Source organism: Sciurus carolinensis, unplaced genomic scaffold (assembly GCF_902686445.1).
Source record: "Sciurus carolinensis unplaced genomic scaffold, mSciCar1.2, whole genome shotgun sequence".
Classification (NCBI taxonomy): Eukaryota; Metazoa; Chordata; class Mammalia; order Rodentia; family Sciuridae; genus Sciurus; species Sciurus carolinensis.
The window spans coordinates 925,093-951,591 of NW_025920131.1; the positions used below are offsets into that span (position 1 = coordinate 925,093).

Here is a 26,499-nt window from a genome sequence, read left to right on the forward strand (position 1 = left end):
TTTGGACCCTTGGCTTCTTTGTCCCAGGCACTGACCCTGGGCATACTTGGGCTCTGTCCATGGGGAACTTAGCACCATCTGTTTCCCTGGGCAGCTTGGCACAACTGGCACAGTGCCTCCATGTGTCTGCCTCCTCCAGAGCCTACCAGGTGATCAAGGGCAGACAGACATCACTCACTTGGTCACCAGCCAGCAGAGCAGGCCCAAATTCATTTGCAATTTTCCTGGTGTTGCATTAGGGTGCTTCTGTGTGCTAGGGCTGGAGAAGGGTGGGCAGTGTGGAGGTAGGCAGTGCTTGCAGGTTTGCACAGCAGGTGGGACATGCAGAGTTCTGCACCTGGAGCCCATAGGTCTTTGTAACCCCACCTATGTTGCCCCTCACTCAGCCTCAGAGACCCAGGGTACAGACTGAGGTGCTGGCGGACAGGGCTTGAGGTCAGGAAACAGGCAGAAGCCCCTGCTAGATGGCAGCAATCCTCCCCTCATTGGTTACACAACTCATGGGCATCTTAAATTCCACCTGCTAAGGCAGGATTTTCAGACTGGCACTGAGGATCCCACCCTGTTCTCGAGGCTCTCTTGGTGCAAGATGGATCCAGAGAGACCCTATCCAAACTCCCATTTGGATTAAACTCATCAAGTTTCCCCAACCACACTCCTGCAAGAGAGGAATGCAGCATTTCTGGGATGTGCTCTAGGCAGGTGTGGTGGCACTGCCTGAAGCCCTAGTGTTTTAGCCAGCTTTATCACCACTGTGACCCAAAGACCTACAGGAACAATTTTAAGGAGGAAAAGTTCATTTGGATCTTATGGTGTCAGAGGTCCTAGTCCATGACCATGGATTCCATTATCTGTGCCTGAGGTGAGGCAGAAGGTCATGGTGGAAGGACATGGCAGAGGACAGCAGCTGAGGACCCGGTCATCAACCATCAGGAAGCAGAGACTGAGCTCAGTTCAGAAAGTAAGACCCCTAAGCCACGCCCCATGACCCAGCTACTCCAGCCACCCCCACCTGCCCACAGTCTCACTGTTAGTCCCTAGTAAGGGACCCATGCACTGATTAGGTCACTTCACCTCTAAGTCTTCTTGCGTTGTTTCCCACACAAGCTTTGGGTGACACCTCACCTCTGAACCTTAACACCCACTAACTCTAGAAGCTGAGGCAGGAGGATCAGGCAAGCCTAGGAGTTCAAGGCCAGCTTGGGCAACACAGGAAGACCCTGGTTGAGAAAGTGCTGTAGCCAAGTGGAGAAAGGACATCATGGCCGGCCCTATGTGCTGGAGCCTCTCTGTGCTTAGCATACTGCATGTTCAGAGAACCAACACAGAACCAAGGACACCTGCTCCCTTGGGTTTTCCAGCATCCTCCTAGGCTAACTGGCCATGAAAGACCTCCACACACTTACCCACCCAGACCCATTGCACATTTAACCCTCTGAGTCACCCGTTACCCATTTTCCCTTCTCGTTAGGCAATGGAACCTGGACTTTTGCTTCAGGGAGACTAGAGAATGCACTCGGCAACCTCCCTTATAGACAGGGGTGGCAAGCAACATAATTCTGCCCAGCAAGATGTTCAGATGTGTCCTCTGGGCTCTTGAAAGATTTGAGTTCCTGACATTAGTGCCAATACCCCCCTTGTTTCTTCTATCATGCTGTTGGGTATGTGGATGTGAACCCTGGAGCAGCAGCAGCCATTTGTCAATGAGGAAGGAGAGATCTGGAAAGCCAAAAAGACCTTAGCTTTGGGCCACTTCACCAGCATGAGCAAGTTGGATTTCTCCTTAAGCGATATTAAATAAACCCCTGTGTTGTTCAAAACATGGTTTTATGAGACCCCGTTATTGACAACTGAAAGTAATTCCTAACTAGTACCTACAGAACACACCTCTGAGACCGGTTAATGGGAGCCTCTCCATCTGAGCCTGACCTGAGATGTGAGCATGACTCTCCTTTTCCTAAATGAAAAAAGTCATGATCAGAAGAGCTGTCACCATTTCCCAGGTCTCACTGCTCATAAGTGGGAAAGCCAAGACTAAGCCGATCTCATCTGGCTGCACACACTGTCATTGAGACCTGAATGAAGGAGTTTGGAAATGCTGAAGTAAAGCAGATTAGTTCTAATAGGTGGAAGAAGAGTGGTCCATAGAGGTTTGCACTCGGGTCTGCATTTGGCTGGTTGGCAGTGGGCTGTCCATCCTGGAGTCTGGGAGGGAGCAGTGTGGCTCCTAAAGATACAATCATCGATTCTCTGGTAGGCCCCTCTGCAGGCATTCTCGTGGCCTGGGAACTCCTGGAGTAAATATTGATGTGAGGTGCAAGACAGTCGACTGGGTGGCAACCACAGCAAAGAGGAAAAGAGTCTGGGACTGTTGGGGAGCATGCAGATCGAGGGCCCAGCACTCCAGGAGTCTGACCTGGAGAATTAGCTGCTGTGACTTAACACTCGGCATCCATATAACTGCCTCATCTCCACCAGGGCTGGTGGACATGGCCTCTGGGAGTGGCTTGTCCCTGCCCAGGGATGAGCATGGGATGATTCCACCTGCACAAGGTGCCAGGTGCCTGATCTGATGCCACACTGCTTCTGGGCTCCTGGCTGTGTGGCAGAGTGAGGGTTTGGTGGCCATGGTAACATGAGAATGCTGACTTGGCCACTGAGTGCCACTGAGTTCCACAGGTGATGCCTGTGATCACTGGCCAGTTCTGGGAGTGGAAGGGAGTGATGTACCTGCTTCCTACAGAGACAAGGGGAGGTGGAGCCAACGCTGGGCCCCAGGTCTTCAGATCCCTCCTGCAGTGGTCACCCAGCACAGATGGAAAGGAGAGAAGGTGAGGAAGAGAAACTGAGGGAGGAGAAGGGGCTGGGGGTTGGGGGAGCAAGGGGGAGGGGCAGTGGGGTGGATGCAGGGAAAGAGGTGGCACAGTTGGAGGCTGGATGAATGATGGTCACTGGGAAGCGGGGAGGGGAGAGGGGTGTGAGGAGGGAAGAGGGATGAGCTGGAGATGGGGAGAACCACAGGCCCAGAAGCCGCATGGCCTCTTGACTTGCTGGGATCACAGGCAAAGTGGATAATGAAGAAGCTGTGGACACTGTTGAGAAGGCCTGGTCTACTCAAAGCTGGGCACATGGATTGGGGTGCCAGCAGCCCTAGCCACTGGGGCTGTGGATGGTGTCAGGAAGGCTGCAGCTCTGTGGACTGGCTCTCTCAGGCACCCCCCTCCCCCAAAAGCAACTGCCTGCCCCATCCCCTGGGTCCACAGGGCAGTGTGCTTTCCGCAGAGATGAGGGGTCCCATGCTACAGCCAGCCCTGTGTCTTCTCAACACCCTTCCATTCCAGGTCTGAATCAGTGCTGAGACTTGGTCCAATAGTCCTTGCTTCCTGTGCAGACAGCAGCAAGGCATACCTGTGCCACAGCTTATGCTGTGCTGGGCTTACCTGTGTCACAGCTTACCTGTACTGGGTTTACCTGTGTCACAGCTTACCTATGCTAGGCTTACCGGTGGTGGGATTACTTGTGCTGGGCACATTCTTGGTCTGACAGTCTTCTGATGTAGCCTGTGCTACTTTCCAAGGGACATGGGCTTGGCCCCACCCCACCTCTGTCATATTTCCCACAGGATTTTCCACAAGCTGGGTCAGGAGGAGTCAAGATTCCTTCATCTCCCAAAATGGGAAAGGGAAACCTCTGATCTCAGCAAAACTGACTGGGACATGGCCTGTGGAGGTGCCAGGGCTGCAGAGCCCTGTTTAGACAGCATGTGTGGATGCAATCCTGCAGTGACCCAAGTGCTGTAATTCATGGCCATTCTTGGGGCCAAGGGTCTGTCACAGTCACGAACTGCATCTTGGAGGTTCTCAAATCACTTCCTTCCAGATCCATCTCAGTATGGACCCCTCAACACTGGCTTGCACACACTGTTCTCTGGGTCTGTAGAGCTGATCCCTCCCCATCCCTAGCAGTTGCTGGGGACTCTGAAACACCACACAGTACTCAGCAGCCCCTAGTGCTAATCACTGGGCCTGAAGTTGACTTCCAGGCTGTGCTGGAGCCCCCAGCCTGTCCAGGAGTCCCAGGCTCTCAGCCACTCCCGGGGTGGGCTGAGTGAAGTGGGTCATCCCCACTCAGGGCTGCTCAGGTGGATTTGTCTGCCCACATTTTCTTAAAGGCAGTGCAGATTGCATGCAGCTCACTGATCTCCAGGCAATTCTAAGGTAAAATACTGACTAGCTTATTTGGTGACTTCTATTTTGGGCTTGTTCCACTAAGGCACCGCCACTGAGCTGGCAGGTGTGGGTTGCCCTGATGGGTGCCTGTGGGGTGCTGAACCTGCAGAACCTGTCTCACCCATGCCCTGCCCACACCCCCCTGTCAGCCCACAGTGCCCTTTCTCCTGCCTCTTTCCCCTCCACCCGAGAATACTGTAGCCCTGGCAGCCTCTGGGTCCTGAGCAGGGTTTGTCTGCAGTTCCCCTTTAGATACAGATCCCCAATGTCTTTGGAATTGGGGTGTGGATAGATTAGATGATGTCTTATATTTTGTCATTAGAAAACTGGGGCCCAGCCAGGCAATAGTGTCACTCACAAGGGTCACAGACCCAGGACCCAGGTCAAATGTGCCCCACAAAATCCACCTCTGTACAGGGCAGTCTCAAACAATCAGAGCTACTAGAGAGGATTAAGGTAAGAATAATAACAATTGCCCTGCCCAATGGGGAGCTGGTAAATCAAGATGCCCAAGGACAGGGCTGGGCATCTGCTCCAGAAAGTCTCCCTGGAGACCTCTCTACAACCACATTAGCCTAATGCCCTTGGGCCAGCAGGCCCAATGCCCTTGCCCATCACTGTGGGCATCCTGCCATGGGGCCAGGGGCCCTAAACCCAGCCTCACCTCAGAGGTACTTTAGAATCATTAGCAATACCCAGTGGAGGACGAATAGCCCCTGGCAGCCTGGGAGAGGCAAGTGCCCCACACCCAGCCAAGCCAGGACCTCCAGGTACAGCAGATAGGGTGGCAGCCCTGTGCAGGGAGGTGCAGTGGTGTCCCCTGCATCTGTTAGGCCAGGACATGTCCTATTGCCTGGCCTCTGCCCTGTGGGCAGAAGCTTAGATGAGCAGGTCACCACCAAGAGGTGGAACACAGGAAGGTGGGACTGGGCCATGTGTTCTCTGCAGGAAGTAGGCAAGGAGCTCTCAGGAGGAAACCCAGTCCTGGGGTACCACCCTCCCTGGGCAGAGGCCCAAGGAGTCCCAGGTTTCATTGCAGCATCTTTGTCCTGGGAGGATTAGGGTTAGGGTTAGAGTTAGTGCAAGGTTCCCAACCCTGTGATGACCTCAGATGTAGGACATGAAGGCAGAATACCCTCTTCCTGCCAGACGCCTGAAGGTGGCACTGGGCAGGGGCACAGCCCAGAGAGATGCCAGCCACTGTCAGCAATTGTTTGACTAATCTGGACCCTGTAACTGCCCTCTCCAGATCACAGCTCAGCCCTAAATCAGAGTCCTGCCTGTAGAAGGGTCTGGAAGTTTGGCAGCTTGTCCTAAGTTTGAATACAGATGCCTTGGGCTTGGATATAGGAAGGACAGCATGTGTTTTGGGGGTCCCTGTGGGGCTCAAAGTTATTCATAACCTTCCTCTGTACCTTCCAGTTGGCCCTCAGAGCCTCCTCCTGGGTGTCTCCTAACATTTGGGAGGCTCATGTTCCGAGGTCCTTCCAGGACATCTGCAGAGGGCATCCCCAGCGCTCCCAGGTGCTCTGCTGCCGCTGGCCACACCCTCCCTCACATAGAAAGCTTGGGAGCACTTCCTCTGATATTCCAGGGACACCCAAGTTGAGGCGTCCCTTCTCTGTTAGAGAGGCAAGCTAACCTTGAGAAGATGGGACTGCAGTTAGCAGATGAGTGAGTTCTGGGCTCCGATGCACCAGGTGGGGACTGCAGTTAACCCTGTAGCGTGCACCTGAAAGACACCAAGAGAGTAGGTCCTTAGGAGCTCTCAGAAAGAGAAGGAAGACAGAATGTGGGGAGAAGGATATGCTGATTAGCTTGATGGTGGGAATCATCTCATGATGTATACACATATCAAACACCCATTGCATCTTAAGTATATATAATTTTTGTCAATCATAACTCCATAAAGCTGGGGGAGGAGGATAAAATCAGATAAAACAGCAAAGTGCTGATCACCTGCCTGGCACACAATCAAGAAGTTGCCATTAGCAAGGTCACTAGCTTCACCACATCATCTTCCTGACCACAGCCCTGGGACTCTGGGTGTCTGAACTTCCAAAGCAAGACCCTCATGCACAAGCCTGAGTGTCTGTGGCCCTCAGGTGGGATGGCACAGTGATGCTTCTCCTTGAAGAGGATTCATCCCCCTGCAGGTCTTTGGCAGGTGGCAGACCTCCAGGGGTCCACAAGGGGTTCTGTGGGAGCCCCTCCCATCTGCACAGTTGTGCGGAGGCTGTGGGGCCTCTTTTGTGCTTTGAAGTCTCCATCCTACGGGAACTAACCTTTCTTTTGCTGAGAACTATCTCTATTTTTATCTGTTATTTATTCTCCTGACTCATGAAATTGCATCCTTCAGGATGCCAGAAAAAAATGTGTTAAAAAAAATAGCAAAAATGCAGACAGTGGATGAAAGATTGTAGGCTTCTTTTATCTCCTGAAATATGAATTTAAATACATTCCCTTTATAATACAGAGAGAAAGAATTCAATAAAAAGTAAACACAAAAAAATCAAACTCTCACTTCTTCAAATTTAAATTTAAAAAGCAAACACAAGAATTACTAACCCCTAGGGGGCGTGATAAAGGCATTCTCTCCCAGGGCAAGGGGAAGGGCCTCTGACTGGCCCCTGAGCATCTGCTTGTATCTGCTTGACCCTCAGGGCCACTCCTGCCTCAGGCGAGCATGGTCATGCCAACAGTCCCCCAGCTGTGGCTGTTTCTAAATACCGATGGGCCCTGGGCCTGTGGCAGCAGGAAGTGAGGAGTGTCCCTCCTGCAAGCATGGGCACTGCACTGTTCACCGAGGGCACATTGGCTGAAGGCTGCCCCGGTTGAAGCCCATGCACCCATGTCTGCAGGGAGTGGAGAGCCAGCACACCTGGGAACACAGGGAAGCCAGAGTCAGGGTGAGGATACTGCATGACAGTTCACACAGAGGCTCCTCACTACTTGAGTCCCCATGCAATGCAGGCCCTGCTGTCCAAAAGCCATGAGCTGCAGCACCTGGGTTCTTCTCCAGCCTCATGGTTAGGGCTCCTAGAGAGACCAGGCCACTGCATTGGGTTCTGTTCCTAGGGTCACAGGAATCAAAGGGGTTGAAGGGGATGTCTGCTAACAGCCAAGAGGGGAGAGCTTGGGCCCCTTTCAGGGCGGAGGTGACAGTGAAGGGGTTCATCAGTGCAGGCTGGGTCCAGGCTTCCGTCCTTCCCAGGAACCAAGCTCCAGTGGTTAGAGGAGTGGGTGCCAGCCAGAATGAGTCACAGCTGAGGTGGGTGGGGTGGCCCATCATGGAGAGTTCACCAGTACATTTGGTGACAGACAACAGTTGCAACCATTTACTGAGGAGGAGGCTGAGGTGGCACCTCCTTTAGGTTGCAGTTAGGGGTGGTGCATGGTGCTTCTCTCCTGCATGGAGAGAAAGAAGCTCTCCCTCTCCACCCACCTGCTGATTGAGATGAGGGGCTGGAAGGGGGCACTGGGACCCAGATTCTTCCTTGCACACAATTTTGCTAGGAGGTGACAGTGGTGAGTGTGTGATATCTGTAGGCTGCACCACCCCAGGTGGGAGCTGTAAGATGGCAGGCCAGATCAGGGCTCCCTGAATACCTGGGAGGTGCCCATCTCCAGGTATCCTTCACCTCATCTGCACCACACAGTGACAGGCAGGGACCCTGGAATATGACAGCTCAAGTGACTAGCTTGTCATGAAGCCAGGACATGACAAGCCAGAATGCAGACTCAGACTGCCTGAGCCCCAGGTGAGACACTGAGCAGTCTCTTTGGGAAGATGCCACATGGATTTCCAAGGTTAGTAGCTTTAATTAGAAGTCCTGTATTATTCAGAATGGATGTTGCTGCTGGACTCCGAGTTCCAAAGACAGTAAGTCAGACAAATTCCTCTGTATTCTTCTTCTCTCACAGGACAATAGAAGCCCCTGGTCTTATACTGAAGGTGGCATGTCCTCCCAGGGAGCATGCCATGCAGGAGTCACCTCCCTACCAAGGTCACAGCAGTACAGGGGCAGAAAACCAGCCCAAAATGCCCCACCCCACCCCTGGAAATGCTGGGAGGGAGGGAGAGCATGTGAGTTGGCGCCAGAGAGGAGTCTCAGGCAGCATCCACAGGCTCCACCCAGGCTGTGGGACACTCCTGGTGGCATTGCTCCAGGTGACACTCGTCTGGATTGAAGTCATTCAGTAGCTGTTGCAGGCTTGAAAGGGCAACCCTCCCTTCCTGCTTCAACTTCTAAATTTTAAATGGGCTGGCATCTGTGTCCCTCCTCATGCCTGTGCAGGATCCCTGGCTCCCCAAGTTGAGCTCCTAAAGGTGTGGCTTCCAGAAGGAGGTTAGGGTTAGCTGAGGTCACAAGAGTGGAGCCCATGTGACGAGATCAGTACCTTACTAGGAAGAGACACAGGCAGCTCGCTCCCTTCTCTCCCTGTGAGAATGCAGCAGAAAGGTGCCCTCATAAGCCAGGTTGGGGGCCTCACCAGAGCCACCCTGGTGGTCTCCTGATCACTGACTTCAGCCTCCAGAGCATGATACATGACACCCCAGGGTTGTGGTATGCTAAGCTGACCTGATTTGGGTATGGACAGCTTCTAGAAAGGGGTCTGTGATCTGATCTGGAGAGGCAAAGAGAGAGGGTCCCTGAGGTAGAGCCTTTGGACAACAGCCCCTCAGAGCAGCAGTGTGGGCATCCTGAAGGCCACACATGCTGAGGCATTCCAGGGAAGATACAGAGACTACTTTCCCTGGGGCTCTGGGGGACACTAGAGTTGCCCAGGTGAAGGAGTGGGAGGACTTGGGGGAGGAATGGTAGGGCCTGCATGCTGTGGACATGTGGAGAGGAGGGTACACTACAGGAAGGAGCAGGGAGAGGCTGCAAAGCCAGCCAGGTGGACTGGGACAGCAGTTTTCATCTAGAGAGGACCCACCACTCCTGGGACTCCCTGAGGGTACCAGAGGGACCAGGCAAAGCACTAAGCACAGGTAGGCTCTCCAGAACCCTGGCCTGGAGTGTGCACCTCTATGCCTGGTGACTGTTCCTGGAGCAGGTGCCTCTACCGCTCCACCATGGCCCCCTTGGTTTTCTACCCCAGGGCAAGAGAGTGGGAAGCCAGAGGGCTGGCATACTCCCTCATGCAAAGCTGCCCTTTGGGGACAGACACGAGGAGGCCCCAGAGTCTTCACTCTACAGAAGGAATCTTCTTATGGAGCACCTGGGTGCAGGAAGCAGGCCATGACAGTTTCTGGTCCCAGTCCATGTACTTACAGGAGGGTCAAGTCCCTGTGTGCAGGAGGAACAATTTGGACCCCACCCTATTTCCACCCCAGATGGGGCTTATTTGCAAAGGGGTGGACTGTGATAGGGAATGTGCATCTGGGCTCTGGTGGGTTGGCTACCTTGGCCACCTCCTTCCCCAGCTTGCTTCCCTTGGGGAGCAGGGGACAATGACTGGAGCCATGTGGTCTTAATCAAAAATTGAGCAGATCACTAATTGACTCACCTGAGGAGAGGGGACTGGAAGATGATGCTTTAATCAGGAGCAGGGGCATCCATCCTAATGGGGCACAGCAGCCACCTGAAGAACCCAGGGCTAGGGTGCCTCATTAACAAGAGTGGAACAACCCAACTTTGAACTTGGAAATCACTATAGAACCTGGGCTTCAAATATCAGAGACTCAGACATTTTTTCCTATTCTACTTGTAAGGAACATACATCCAAAGTTGTTTTATATTTTAAAAAATTCTTCTGTAATGTGGGTTCCTCTCTTCTGCAAGATATAAAAATGTTAATTTTTCAATTATGTGTGATCCACTGAGAAGACAACCTGCACTTAGTGATCTTCCTAAGACTTGGTGTGACACATTGGCAAAGAGAAGCTTTCTTGAAACCAGAAAAGAGTTTGGTTAGCTGATCCCAAATAAAACAAACAAACAAACAAACAAAAAAACATCTGGAGCCATTGAAAGCTCAAGCATCATGGCTCTGAATGCAGTCCTGGAGGAAAGCTACACCCTTGGTCAGAGGAAGAGCAGAACACTTGACCTGATCCCAGAGGAATGTTCTAGGCTCAGGCTGTGCAGGCCAGCTCTGCCTCCCAGGAAAAAACCCAGCCTGCAAGACTTCTGGGACTCTGCTGTCCACTCAGTGTCCAGAGGTTCTTACAAGTTCTGCTGTGAGTTGCGATGAAGGGAAGAGCCAGGTGGGACAGTGTGAGGGTAAGCCCAGGAATGACAGGCAGAGGGCCCTAAGCAGGCAGCTACACCCATGGTTCAAGCCAGAGCGGACTGGATGGATGGCTCTGAAAACCTGGAATCTCCTGTGTGAGTCAGAGGCTTATGCTTGAAAGGTTGGTTTTTATCAACCCCGTGTGGCTCCATCTTGGCAAGATGGCCCTCTGAGTTCCACCAGTTACCTCCCACAGTTTCTTCTCCAGGGCCCTCCTGGTGGCAGCCAGTCTTTGTTAGTATGTGAGCCTTTTCTAAGCAGGAGGTCCCTTGCTCTTGGTGTTCTGCACTGGGAAGAAGAAACAAAGTCAATGAAGCGTAGCTCTCACCAGGAGGCCCTTGTCAGATGAAGGGGACAGAAGCGTCACTGGGGCACAGAAGGGTCACTGGAATGTGCCCTGCAGGGCCAGCATGTTCAGGTGCAACTCAGAAAGCTGAGTGCCTGAGGTGTCTGTGCAACCCCACATGCCTGCTGTGACACCCATGACCAGGGGCAACACACTGGGTGGCCTTGAAGCTTGTGTTGTCATAGCTCTGGAGGTCCCATGTCTGAAAGAAGGTGCTGTAGGACTCCCAGAGCCCACCTGATGATCTCCTTGGAAGCCCATTTCCAAATATTTGGAGACACTGATATTCAGTCCACAGCAACCCAGCAGGTCACAGGCAAAGGCAGGCAGGGAGGTTTCCCAGAGGACACATTGTGATGGAGGATGTGAACTGACCACATGTGCATGTGTGTATGCTCAGTGTGTAAGTGTGGCAAGTGTGTGCTCATACCCCTGTAGGGAGGGGAGCTCAGTTGGGTCAACTCCACAAACCAAAGTTGGGAATGGAAAGAGGAAGCTGAAATAGAAGAGCCACCAATGCCAGACAGAGGAGCTGGGATTGATCACAAGGTGGCAGCCCTGACTGCAGGAATGCTCTGGGGCAATTCAGAGACACATCCCTGAGAGAGGTGGTCAGGTGGAAAGCCAGGAGGAGTGGTCCCTGGGAATACTAGAGTGCATCTGGGGCCATGTGAGGGGTGGGGTCGTGCACAGAGAGGCTGCACATGGTCTGTGGATGGTCCCCCAACTGTGGATGGTCCTTCAGTGGAGGAGCTGGTATCTCCTGTCTTCCTCAACCCTGTGCCTGACCCATGGCCATCCCTACTACCAGCTTTGGATCTGAAGCAGTTACCCAGGATCATTCCTTTGTTCTTAAAATCTGTTTGGGTGATCAATTAACATCACTGAAGCTCTTTTAGCTCCGGAAACTAAACATTGCTATTTTGTGTTATTAACTTTTTGCTGAGGGTCATTGGCAAGCCTAGCGTTGTGTCTGTTCAAGGTCCTGTGGTGTGTCTCCCCTCCCTGGACAGGTACCTGTGTGTATGGGGAGCACAGCTTTTTCAGGAGGCAGACCCTACTGGTGTGATCCTCTGGGAGAACCTCTGATCTGAAGGTTGTGTCACAGTTGGAGTCACCACTTGGTTCCTGAAGACAGAACTCACTTCTGGTTTCCATTCTCAGCCATGTTCACAGGCTGCTGCCATGAACCTTTCTCTTGTAAGTAAACTGGATACTTTTACAGTCTCTACTCTTTCTTTGAATTTTAGGGCTCTTCCCTGATAAATAAAAACCATGGTACTTGTTTTTATTTATCTTTGTTGGGATTTATGGGACTCCTGGTGTTCCATGGCTCAGGGTGTTCCTGAGCTCTGAGCCTTTGTCCTTGGTCATTACGTCCATACTCTGTATCCACTCTCCCTCTGCCCACCTCCTCCCCTCCTCCATGCTCTCTCAGAAGTCACCACAGTGACTTTCCACTTCACCTTGTTCCTCAGACTCTTCTCTTTCTGTTTCCAATGCCTGAGTCCCCACCTCTTTACTGTGGACTGTTAACTGGGACTCTCATCTGCTCTTCTTGTCCAAGTACTTATGACTTTGAATTAAGGCACCCATTGATATCTAGATTGGGTTGATGAGAAGCTCCATTTCTGGAGTTCTGTGTGAAGTTTGCCTGTCTTCTGGCTTGAACCACATTCATTTCCTATTTTTTTTTATTTTTTTATTATTGTATACAAATGGGATACATGTTGTTTCTCTATTTGTACATAGAGTCAAGGCATACCATTTGTGTAATCATACGTTTACATAGGGCAATGATGTTTGATTATTTTTTTTCCTTTCCCCCCCACCCCTCCCACCCCTCTTTTCCCTATATACAGTCCTTCTTTCCTTCACTCTTACCACTCTCCTTATCCCTAAACCTAAACCTAACCCTAAACCTAATGCTAACACCTCCCACCCCCCATTATATGTCCTCATCTGCTAATCAGCGAGATCATTCGTCCTTTAGTTTTTTGAGATTAGCTTATCTCACTTAGCATGATATTCTCCAATTTCATCCATTTGCCTGCAAATGCCATAATTTTATCATTCTTCATTGCGGAGTAATATTCAATTGTATATATATGCCACAGTTTCTTTATCCATTCATCAACTGAAGGGCATCTAGGTTGGTTCCACAATCTGGCTATGGTGAAGTGAGCAGCAATGAACATTGATGTGGCTGTATCTCTGTAGTATGCTGATTTTAAGTCCTTTGGGTATAGGCCAAGGAGTGGGATAGCTGGGTCAAATGGTGTTTCCATTCCAAGCTTTCTGAGGAATCTCCACACTGCTTTCCAGAGTGGCTGCACTAATTTGCAACCCCACCAGCAATGTGTGAGTGTTCCTTTTTCACCACATCCTCGCCAACACCTATTGTTGCTTGTATTCTTGATAATCGCCATTCTAATTGGGGTGAGATGAAATCTTAGGGTAGTTTTGATTTGCATTTCCCTTATTACTAGGGATGTTGAACATTTCTTCATATATCTGTTGATTACTTGTACATCTTCTTCTGTGAAGTGTCTTTTCATTTCCTTAGCCCATTTGTTGATTGGATTATTTGTATTCTTCATGTAGAGTTTTTTGAGTTCTTCATAGATTCTGGAAATTAGCGCTCCAACTGAAGTATGAGTGGCAAAGATATTCTCCCACTCTGTAGGCTCTCTCTTCATATTGCTGATAGTTTCCTTTGCTGAGAGAAAGCTTGTTAGTTTGAATCTATCCCAGTTGTTGATTCTTGCTTTTATTTCGTGTGCTATGGGAGTCCTGTTAAGGAAGTCTGATCCTAAGCCAACAAGTTGAAGATTTGGACCTACTTTTTCTTCTATAAGATGCAGGGTCTCTGGTCTGATTCCGAGGTCCTTGATCCATTTTGAGTTGAGTTATGTGTAGGGTGAGAGATAGGGGTTTAATTTCATTCTGTTGCGTATGGTTTTCCAGTTTTCCCAGCACCATTTGTTGAAGAGGCTATCTTTTCTCCATTGCATATTTTTGGAACTTTTGTCTAGTATGAGAAAATTGTATTTATTTGGGTTTGTGTCCATGTCCTCTATTCTGTACCATTGATCTACCTGTCTATTTTGGTACCAATACCATGCCATTTTTGTTACTATTGCTTTGTAGTAGAGTTGAAGATCTGGTATTGCAATACCCCCTGATTCGCTCTTGCTACTGAGGATTGCTTTAGCTATTCTAGGTTTTTTATTCTTCCAGATGAATTTCATACTTGCTTGCTCTATTTCTGCAAGGTACATCATTGGAATTTTAATTGGAATTGCATTGAAAATGTAAAGCACTTTAGGTAGTATAGCCATTTTGACAATATTAATTCTGCCTATCCAGGAACATGGGAGATCATTCCATCTTCTAAGGTTTTCTTGAATTTCTTTCTTTAGTGTTCTGTAGTTCTCATTGTAGAGGTCTTTCACCTCTTTTGTGAGATTGATTCCCAAGAATTTTATTTTTTTCGAAGCTATTGTGAATGGGGTAGTTTTCCTAATTTCTCTTTCTGAAGATTCATCACTTATGTATAAAAATGCATTGGATTTATGAGCATTGATCTTGTAACCTGCTACTTTACTGAATTCACTTATGAGTTCTAAAAGTTTTCTGGTGGAATTTCCAGGTTCCTCTAAATATATAATCATGTCATCAGCAAATAGGGATAGTTTGAGTTCTTCTTTTCCTATTCGTATCCCTTTAATTTCTTTAGTTTGTCTAATTGCTCTGGCTAGAGTCTCAAGGACGATGTTGAATAGAAGTGGTGAAAGAGGGCATCCCTGCCTTGTTCCAGTTTTTAGGGGGAACGCTTTCAGTTTTTCACCATTTAGAATAATATTGGCCATGGGTTTAGTGTAGATGGCCTTTATAATGTTAAGGGATGTTCCCACTACCCCAATTTTTTCTAGTGTTTTGAGCATGAAGGGATGCTGTATTTTATCGAATGCTTTTTCTGCATCTATTGAAATAATCATGTGATTCTTAACTTTAAGTCTGTTGATATGGTGAATGACATTTATTGATTTCTGAATGTTGAACCAACCTTGCATCCATGGGATAAAACCCACTTGATCGTGGTGCACTCTCTTTTTAATATATATTTGTATGCAATTTGCTAAAATTTTGTTGAGAATTTTTGCGTCGATGCTCATTAAGCATATTGGTCTGAAATTTTCTTTCCTCGATGTGTCTCTGTCTGGTTTAGGTATCAGGGTGATATTGGCTTCATAGAACGAGTTTGGGAGGGTTCCCTCCTCTTCTATTTCATGGAATAGTTTGAGGAGTATTGGAATGAGCTCTTCTTTAAAGGTTTTGTAGAACTCGGCTAAGAACCCATCTGGTCCTGGACTTTTCTTTGTTGGTAGGCTTTTGATGACCTCTTCTATTTCATTGCTTGAGATTGGTCTACTTAAATAGTGTATGTCCTCCTCGTTCAGTTTAGGTACTTCATATGTCTCTAGAAATTTGTTGATGTCTTCGAGGTTTTCTGTTTTGTTGGAGTATAGATTTTCAAAATAGCTTCTAATTATCTTTTGTATTTCAGTCGTGTCTGTTGTGATGTTTCCTTGTTCAATCCGAATTTTAGTAATTTGAGTTTTCTCCCTCTTTCTCTTTGTTAGTGTGGCTAAGGGTTTATCAATTTTATTTATTTTTTCAAAGAACCAACTATTTATTTTGTTAATTTTTCCAATTGTTTCTTTTGTTTCGATTTCGTTGATTTCGGCTCTGATTTTAACTATTTCCTGTCTTCTACTACTTTTGGTATTGGTCTGCTCTTCTTTTTCTAGCGCTTTCAGCTGTAGTGTTAAGTCATTTATTTGTTGATTTCTACTTCTTTTTTTGAATGCGCCCCATGAAATAAATCTTCCTCTAAGTACTGCTTTCATAGTGTCCCAGAGATTTTGATATGATGTGTCTTTGTTCTCCTTTACTTCTAAGAAATTTTTATTTCCCTCCTGATGTCTTCTGTTATCCATTCATCATATAATAGTGTATTATTTAATCTATAGGTATTGGAGAAGTTTCTGTTTTTTATTCTGTCATTTATTTCTAATTTCAATCCATTATGATCTGATAGAGTACAAGGTAGTATCTCTATCTTCTTGTATTTGCTAACAGTAGCTTTGTGGCATAAAATATGGTCTATTTTAGAGAAGGATCCATGTGCTGCTGAGAAGAAAGTGTATTCGTTCTTTGTTGGATGGTATATTCTATATATGTCCGTTAAGTCTAAATTGCTGATTGTGTTGTTGAGATCTATAGTTTCTTTATTCAATTTTTGTTTGGACGATCTATCCAGTGGTGAGAGAGGTGTGTTAAAATCGCCTAGTATTATTGTGTTGTGGTCTATTTGATTTCTGGAATTGAGAAGGATTTGTTTGATGTACGTGGATGAGCCAATGTTCAGGGCATAGATATTTATGATTGTTATGTCTTGCTGATTTATGCTTCCCTTAAGCAGCATGTAATGTCCTTCTTTATCCCTTCTTACTAGTTTTGGTTTGAAGTCCACATTATCTGAGATGAGGATGGATACTCCAGCTTTTTTGCTGTGTCCGTGTGCATGGTATGTTTTTTCCCATCCTTTCACCTTTAGTCTATGGGTGTCTCTTTCTATGAGATGAGTCTCTTGCAGGCAGCATATTGTTGGATTTTTCTTTTTAATCCAATCTGCCAGTCTGTGTCTTTTGATTGATGAATTCAGGCCATTAACATTCAGGGTTATTATTGTGATATGATTTGTATTCCCAGTCAATTGACTCATATTTGTTTTTGACATGATTTGTTTTCTCCTTTATTTGGCTATTCCTTTAGGCTAGCGCCTCCTGTTGCTGATTTGCATCGTTGTTTTTCATCTCTTCCTCATGGAATATTTTGCTGAGAATGTTCTGTAATGCTGGCTTTCTTTTTGTAAATTCCTTTAGATTTTGTTTATCATGGAAGGATCTTATTTCATCGTCAAATTTGAAGGTAAGTTTTGCTGGGTATAAGATTCTTGGTTGGCATCCGTTTTCTTTCAGGGCTTGGAATATGTTGTTCCAGGCCCTTCTAGCTTTTAGGGTCTGGATTGAAAAATCTGCTGATATTCTTATTGGTTTCCCTCTGAATGTAATTTGATTCTTTTCTCTCGCGGCCTTTAAAATTCTGTCTTTATTTTGTGTGTTAAGTATTTTCATAATAATGTGCCTTGGTGTGGGTCTGTTGTAATTTTGTATGTTTGGAGTTCTATAGGCCTCTTGTACTTGGTTTTCCACTTCATTCCTCAGATTTGGGAAATTTTCTGTTATTATTTCATTGAATAGATTGTTCATTCCTTTGGTTTGTTTCTCTAAGCCTTCCTCAATCCCAATAATTCTTAAATTTGGCCTTTTCATGATATCCCATAATTCTTGTAGTTTCTGTTCATGATTTCTTACAATCTTTTCTGTTTGGCCAACTTTGCTTTCAAGATTAAATAATTTGTCTTCAGTGTCTGAGGTTCTGTCTTCCAGGTGTTCTATCCTATTGGTTATGCTTTCTATGGAGTTTTTAACTTGGTTTATTGTTTCCTTCATTTCAAGTATTTCAGTTTGTTTTTTTGTTCAGTATCTCTAACTCTTTATTGAAATGATTTCTTGCTTCACGTATTTGGTCTTTTAACTGTTGATTGGTGTGATCATTTAATGCCTGCATTTGCTCTTTCATCTCCTCCTTCAATGCCTGCATTTGCTCTTTCATCTCCTCATTAGCTTCCCTGATCGTTTTAATTACATACATTCTGATCTCCCTTTCTGACATTTCTTCTGCTGTGCTGTCATTGGGTTTTATTGATGTAGTATCTAGGTTTGTTTGGGACATTTTCTTCCCTTGTTTTCTCATATTGGTCAGCTGTCAGTGGGACCCTGAGATATTGGAGATTTCCGCTATTGGCTTATAGTGTCCCTGTAGATTTCCAGTGTATCACTTCCCAGCCTTCAGTAGCCAGATGTCTTGGAGGAATTTGATAATGCAGTGCATCCGAAGAAAGCTGCCCCTAGCCCCCTACTGGTTCTAGGGTTTGGAACTGGCTCTGTGTGGAAAGGCTCTCACTGGGGGCCTGCACTATGCAGCTGGCTGTGTGGGAGGAGCCCACCACCGGAGTGTGGAAGGCTACCTGGGGAAGACTCTAGCTGCCCTGCCCTGCTCTGATAAGCCACCTCTATCTGTGCCTGCCACCCGGACCGAGCTTTACCAAGTGGGCAGACTCACCCGTGGCTCTATTTCAGTCTGAGTCTCTCAATGCCTCCCCTTCTTAACTCCTGGATTCTGGAGCGACTAGGGGTGCAGTCACCCTCTAGGCCGCCATCTGGGATCACCCCGTGGAAAGAACCCGCAGCCAGAGTGGGCAGAGCCGCCTGAAGAGGTCTCTGGCTGCCCTGCCCTGATCCCAGAGGCTGCTTGCGGATCGAAGCTCTCCATTGGTTCGGGGACTTGTGGCTGGTTCTATGTAGTAAGTCTCTCACTGGGCGGTCTGGTCTGAGAAGCTAGCCTTGAAAGGCACCTCCCACTGAAGGGGTCCGGGCTACTTGGAGAAGTCTCTGGCTGCCATATCCTGGTTCCTGAAGCTGCTTGGGTGCCGGAGTATGCTGCGCTGCGCTGGCTCTGGGACTTGGAGCTTGTTCTGGTCAGAAAGGCTCTCACTAGGGGGCCCGCTTTGAGAACCTGGAGAAGCTGGCTGTGTGGGCTGGTGGGGCCCACCCTCCTTTCCTATTATTACACAGACATCAACTTCCTCAGTCATGTCCCTTCTCCATCCAGTTCCCTGGGAGGGTGCTGCTTCTGTCCATTGGGTATTTTCCCTGTGACCTGTTGCCCTTGATGTGTTCTATTTGATGTCACTACTTTCTCTATTCCTACAGAGCTGGTTTTCTGAGAAACCCTGTGGAAATCCTAGGAGGCAGCTGGTGAGGAAGCATCTGCCCCCAGGGTACCCGGCAGTGACACAGCCTTGGAATAGAGCTTCCGATTTTCAATGACTTCTCCTCTTTTATTCCCAGGTTCCTGGGGGCATGAGCCCCTCATTACCTGGGGTGGGTGTTTTCTTTCCTACCTCCTGTTTCCATGAGGGGTACCGTTTTCACAAGGTTCCAGTGACAGGTCACCTGCAACCCTTGCAGTCCAGCCCCAGGCCTGCTGGGCCAGAGTGCACCTTGGAAACCATGAGCTCCTCAGACTCTGCTCAGGACCTCATGCTATGAGACTTTCCTGTCCTCTTTTCAAAGCTTCATAGGAATCTGGGAACACTGATGTAAAGTCTGTCAGCCTGTTGGTATGCAGGAAGTTTCCAGGGTGAGTTACCCACCAGTGACGAAACCACAAGTCCCTCTTGGTGATGCTCACTCCTTTGCCAGGATCCCTCCTACATGCCACTCAAGTGCAGAGACCATAGCTTTTCCAGTTCAGAATGTGCTGCACCCAGCTGGGCCCCCTCAGGAGCCTGACATCTGACTATGAGCATGTCTTGTCCTCATCCCTGAGTGCTGCTTGGCAGGCAGTAGCTGAAGAGGTTCTCTTTCATCATGCTGAGAACCTGAGACTTGGCAAGTCTAAGAGGCTCACAGCTTACAGCCAGCTGCTAGCACCTGGATTTCTTTCTGAGACATGGCTTTGGCACACTCCGCTTCAGTGCACAGAGCTTCTTACGGGTGCATGTTTATGTCCCCACCTGGGCTTGTGCATCATAAATCCCAAAGGACTTAAAATTAGCATACTACAGTAACACAGCCACAATGTTTATAGTAGCTCAATTCATAGTAGATAGATTGTGGAACCAACCTTGATGCCCTTCAACAGATGAATGGAAAAAAAAAACTGTGGTATATATACAAAATGGAATATTATTCAGTCATAAAGAAGAATAATATTATGGCATTTGCAGGTAATTGGATGGAATTAGAGAATATCATGCTAAGTGAAATAAGCCAATCCCAAAAAATCTAAGGCCGAATATTTTCCCTGATAAGTGGATGATGATATATAATGGGGTTGGGTGGCTGGGGGGTGAGAGGAGAATGGATGAACTTTAGATTCTATAGAAGGAAATGAGAGGGAGGGGGTATGAAAAAGTGTGTTTTATTTTTAACAGAACAAGCTCAGTTTCGATACCTCTTTCATTACTAGTTGATAGAAATACAGCATAATTACACAAGGATTAGTTTAAAATTGTTATGGACAGATCATTTGAACACAACTATGAAGTTTCAAGAGCTCTGGAGCTCAAAAACAAGGGTTTAAGTCCCACTTTACTTAAAAATAGATGGTTCTGAAATTCTATGATGAGTAAGTATCAAAAGAACAAACCATGTATTTTTCAACTCTAATCAGAGAACTTTGGGACACAAAGAGAATGAGCAAAAAGGAAAATAAGATAAGCTGAAGATCAAAACACAAGTGAGGAAGGGTATGGATGTATATATAAAAGGAAGGAAACATAAACCTTAACCAAACCAATAAACCCAGCTTCATGACATACATCCCGTGCTTGTATAAATACATCAAGATAGATTCTTCCATGTATAACTAAAAAACAATAAAAAGTACAAACAAAAAAACTGAAAGGAAGAGTTATGAAAGGAAGTTATGAAAGTTATGAAACAATGAAAAGGAGCATCATTCCCTCTAAACTCCTGTGAACAGCAAAAAGAGCAAGGCTGGTGGTGAAAAGAAGCCACATGTGGACAGAGGCTCACACCTAGTGTGCTGCTGCACAGGCAGCCCATGCTCAGACAATGCAGTTGGTTTTCCACTTTCACAAGTTCTATAAATATGTACTATAATAGTGTAAGCTTGGAAGACCCAGCACATTCACTTTTAAATTTTTTACTGAACAATCTTTACTTGCAAAATGCATGAGTGACTTTCTGATTTCTAATCTGCACATCTGTTTGTTTGCAGAAGTGCTGTGTAAATGAATGAACACAGTTGACATACTTACTACCACTATCAAAAGGGAGGCTGTGCTAGTCACTAGATGAAGACTGCTTGATCCCAATGCTATTTAATGGGGTCTCAGCAAGTATCAAAATACAAATTACTGCCCAACATAAGTGTCTTGTTGTTCTTCTTAGTGTTTCCATTAATTAACAAGTTTTAAGAGTAATCAAAACAACACACATAATTTGGAACTCATTTTGACAACTAAAAAACTACAATTGCATACCCATTCTTTCAAGTTCTCTCTGACTGATGAATTTCTCCCAGATATAAAGAGCTGTGCCCTCACTTCTGCAGGGTGTCCACTACAAATTGCACAGGTCCATTTGTTCAACATTTCCTCATTCAACAATTATTTATTGCATACGTACTGTGTACCAGATCTATTCTAGGGGCTAAGTAGTGCAACTAGTAATGGTTGTAATTAAAAAAAAATTCTCATCCACATATTCTTCTATGAGACTATATTGTTTTTATAATTTAAAAACAAATTAGTAAGAACTCACTTTTAATATTTCTCCATAGCATGTAAAAATTTAATTCACTGAACATCATAGAAATCTGAAAAACACTACTTATTGTCTGACATTGCCACAAATTGATGTTCATCATTAATCTTCAAATTCTTATTGGGTGTGGTGGCACATGCCTCTAATCCCTGCAACTTGGGAGACTGAGGCAAGAGGATTGAAAGATTGAGGCCAGCCTTGGCAACTTAGTGAGACCCTATCTCAAAATAAAAAATAACAAAAAGGGCTGGGGGTATAACTTAGTAGTAAAATGCCCCTGGATTCAATCCTCAGCACTAAAACAAAACAAATTCCTAAGTTTTTCCACTAAAAATTCTTGCTAAGGATAGTGATATAGTTCTAGCTTTAAATTTTAAAAAATGGTGACATAAATATGTGACACTGGAAACTCCCATTTGAGTGCAATTATAGTCATAGCTGCAGAGAGTACGAAGTTTCTGAAACAAATCAGTTCAAAGTGAGATGGAACAGAGAAGCCATGATACACACATCTTAACATAGGACACCCAGTAACTGTAGGCTGACACATGATGCCCTTCCCTCTACTGAGCACCCGGCAGACACTGGGTGAATACTAGCATATGCAAGTCATTTCTGAATTAAGATCTAGGGGCAACACACACATATGTATACATGTATATGTACAAGTAAATATGAAGTAAACATTAGTCTAAAATATTATCACAATGACTAATTTTATAAACTACTGAATACCTTTGGCTATAGACAATTAGAGAAATAACTGTGAAAAAATAAAGAGAAAGAAGGAAGAAAGACCCAATGAAACTTAACTACTGGTCTCTTCTGGATAGAGACAGCACACCTGATTAATATTTAATGTGAGCTTCTATTGAAAGATTACTCACTCTGGTTCATCTCCATTCCAAGGGGTTTACCTAAAGCATTTCACTGAATCCTCACACCACATTATTGATGCTGCAGATGGTGAAGGCCTCAGGGTGGACACTGCTGGGGAAATAGCAATCAACATGGAGTTGTGTGGGTTCTGACGGGGTGCTGGGTGCTACAGAAGGAAGGGACAGATGGAGAGGGCTTGATAAAGGCCCTCTTAACAAAAGTTCTCAGTTTTATTTACCTGAGTTTCTGGATTTAGTTGGAATATACACACAGACACACACACACACACACACACACACACACACACACACACGCACGTGATCCAGGACTTGCCTCCAAGAATATTTTTCTAGCTAAATGTAGAGAAGTTATTGTTCTTTCATGAAGTAGGCAGGCCCATTACCATTATAAAACATTAAAATGTTTTGGATTAGCACCTGCTAGAAGGAGTAAATCAAATAACTAGTAACATAACATTTGTTAATGTACAAAAATTTCTTCTGACAGTTGATACTTCCATACACGTCAAAACTATTACAACAAAGGCTAGGGTTGTGGCTCAGTGGTAAAGTGCTTGCCTAGCATGTGTGCTGCACTGAGTTTGATTCTCAGCACCACATATAAAGAAATGAATAAAATAAAGTTCTGTCAACATCTAAAAAAATTTAAAAAAGAAAACATTACAACAATATGCAGCTGTGTTTTACCTACAGTCACTCTGTAACAAAGCCCATGTAAGGTACATCTCAACCTAAAGCAAAAGCACCAGCCTCTGGAATCAGCTCTTCTGGCAGCTCTGCAGCTCTTAGAGGAGTTATGGGACTAACAGTTGGAATTTAACACACTGCCCTGAACAGTGAACTATTTACATCTTTTCAGCTAGCCCCAGAGAACTACAAAAGGGATAAATAAATTCCTTATCCAACTGATTTAACCTTAAAATATGCTCATTTCAGTTTCTTACAGATGCATATTTCTTACTAATGCCAACTTTTGAAAATACATGTCTGTAAAAGAGGTACATGATGATGTGTGTGAGAGAAACCAATCCAGTCATATCCATGGAATATCCATTCATAATGGGGTGGGAATGAGGAAGGGCCAGAGAAAATCAAGATACACATTTTAAGTCTGGAGGAGATGGATGCAGAGATAAATCCCAGCAGGGCAGATCAAAAAGGGACAGAAAGACACCAAGGCCTGTATAAGAAGGAATGGAGACAAGGACCAACAGACAGCAAAGGGGGAAACCTAAGAGTCTTGTAACAAACCTGAGTCATACCAACCTTGATTTAGGATGTCCTTGTTCAAAATGTTGCCAAACTCAAGAGAGTCAATACTCAGCCCTCCACATCATAAAAGTGTTGCCCAGCAGGTTAACAGGTCACTACCAGAAGCAGCACAATTAAAGTTTTTGAGAAAATTATTGAATTCCTTGGAACTCTTCCATTACTGACACAGCTTCATTTTTCAAGTGAGAAAACCAGGACCAGGGACCTCATTCCTGTAGCCTCCTCCGCTACATCCCTGTCAGGGTACCACTTTACTTGCTATGAGATTGCCTCTGCTCTGAATGACCTGCAAAGCCCTTGACTCTCCTCCACCCCCAGAGTGGCTACTTCAGGTCTCAAATCCTCCAGGGAGTCTTCCTCACTGCTCCCCACCAAGGATGGCATGAGTTTCTTACCTTAGGTCACTGAACAGTCTATTTGGGGTGCTTATCTCTGTGATCCTCCAATAAACTGATTCCTAAGGATAGGAATGGATTTTACACATTTCTACAGGTTCAAAACTTAATGCAGGAGAATAAAATAAATGTGTATGAATCAATTCATTGACAGTGAAAGGAAGGCCTAGGATTAGGACCAGTTGCCCTAGCTCTGGTCCCCAGGTCTTGTTTCAAGCCCAAGGCACACTAAATTCCAAGCCGCAGGTGATATTCAGAAAGAAATCTTAAAATGTATAAAATGATTCTATCCCAATTTATAACATATTCCAAACATAATTCCAAAATAATTCCTTCCTTCTCTGTTCCTGTAGTTCTTCATACCAGACCCTTCTGTGAAAAGGAAAAAAAAAATCCCACTCTCATGTAACTGTGCCCTATTATGTAACAGGGACATAGAAGCACTGTTCCCAACCTAGCCAATGATAAACTAGACCCTTACACTGTATGATTGACAGTCCTTATAATTTTATCCTAGGGAGAACAATTGTAGAGACGATTTTTATTCATACCAGTATTTGATCCTTTTCCTCAGTAATATACTAGATGGCACTAATTTCTGTGGGTTAATTATATATTCCTGCAAGCAGAATATGTCTTTCTTTAGCTTTGTTTTGCTGAATTCACAGAGCCAACCCAGAGGAATATTACAACCAAAAGAAAAATTATTTTACCAATTTAAAGACTGACTTATTTTCTTCAGAAATGCTTCTATGCCCCACCCTCTTGAATGTACACAGAATGTACACAGAACTTTTGTCTGTCTTTCTGTGATTTCCTTTATAGCATTTTTTAAAAACCATATAGATCACCAACTTTATTTTATTAAAAAGGTTTCAACTATGATTTTCATGGGCAGCTAGAAGGTAGCTAATGTAGCCATTAGTCAGAGAGCTTATTTAATTGCTTTAAAGGACATAGCTCAGAATGGACATCATCAGTATGTGACATCCTCCTGAAACTTCGCTTTTATTATTGGTATTGTTTTATTATCCATACAAACTTGAATGGCACATTAAGTGTTGGAAACATCTATATTAATACAAAAAATACAAGTGCAGGGACAGTGGCGAGCAAATGAAATTCTTCTATCACAGGTATAACCATGAAGAATTACTTGACACCTTTGCTTTAACTTTTAGAACACCCTTGAGAAGAAAATAGTAAATAAATATCAATGAACAAGTTTTTTTTTTTTTTTTAATGAAAACAGTCTCCTGAACATGCAAGATGACTGCCTTCAATGATCAGTACAATGCATTTCTTAGAATATCAAAGCCACTTTATACAATGCTCAGAAGAGACAGAAGTAACGCCAACAGTTTCAAAGCCTCATAATGCTTTGGTCTTCATTCTTGAACACTGCTTCTTTGACATTTCCTGACTTGGAAAAAGGAAACTGAATTATGTTTGTATTTTGGGAAAATAACTATTTATTATACATTATCTCTTAATGAAATGCTTTGGGGATGCCAGCTAGTGTTTCTCCTCACAGGAGAACAGGGAAGCCATTGCTACCCTATGGCCTGCTCCAAGTCCATGCTTTGTGATGGCAGTGAGCAGATCTGCTCCTTTTCTTTCAAGGCTCTTTTCTTCACCTCTTTCTAAGGTTCAATGTAGAGCATTTTTTCAAATGTACTATTGTTTTGACAGCACAGGCTCAAAAACTCCTGCTCTGGCCTGGTGCAGGAGCATGCACCTGCTGGCCCAGTTATTCTGGAGGCTGAGGCAGGACTGATTGAACCCAGGAGTTCAAGACCATCCTGGGAAACATACAGAAACCCTGTTAGCAAAACAAACTGTTTTCTCTTGCTTGGTTAAATGCTTTACAACAAATAGCAGTAAGAGCAAAGCATTGATTTTATTAAAATTAATCCACATGTGTTCTCCTCCTTTAAGAATTAACATCAACAGAACTTCACAGTGATGATGTATCTCCCAACTTCAAATCAAGTCAGCTCTCCATCAGAACCTTTCATTCACCCACCAAACCAATCATCACTCTGCTTATTTAAAGAAAATAACATTTAATGTATGGTTGCCAGATGAAGAGATTCCCAAGTCATGGGGATGTGTTTTTTCCTCTACTATGTCATCTTCCTTTAATACAGATTTCCCAGCACAGAAGAACAAGGGCAAAAAGTCTAACCAGGGAGACATTTGAATTCCATGATGGGCTGGTGTGCCAGATATTTGCAGTTGTCTCCAATCCAGCTGTTCATAGGCCCTTCTTGCTGAAGAAACAAAGTGTGAGAGCAAGAAGTAAAGCAGTCACTCATATGAACAAGCACCTTCTATAGATTCTGATAACAGTTGTAGGTGCTCAACAGAGGAGAAAAGCATTCCTTGCCCTTGTGGAAATTCTTACTGGAGGAGACAGAGGATAAAAACCAGTGTTGAGCAATATAAAGTGCTGTGGGGCAAAGGCTTAGTTGCTGGGGTGGTGTTGAGCAACTGAACATTAGCAGATTACTGTTTTGTCTAAGACAAGGCCTCCCTGGTACCTCTATGAGACACCTGAATAAACTGAGGAAGAAAGCCATTCAGGACCATCATTCCTGTGTGTGTGCATGCTTATTAGTGTTATAAAGG

At 45.5% G+C, this 26,499-nt stretch overlaps 1 pseudogene; it reads left to right on the forward strand.

Annotated features, from left to right (window-relative positions):
• Nucleotides 1-26,499, forward strand: part of LOC124974101 (LIM homeobox transcription factor 1-alpha-like) — a 363,722-nt pseudogene that overhangs the window by 193,134 nt on the left and 144,089 nt on the right.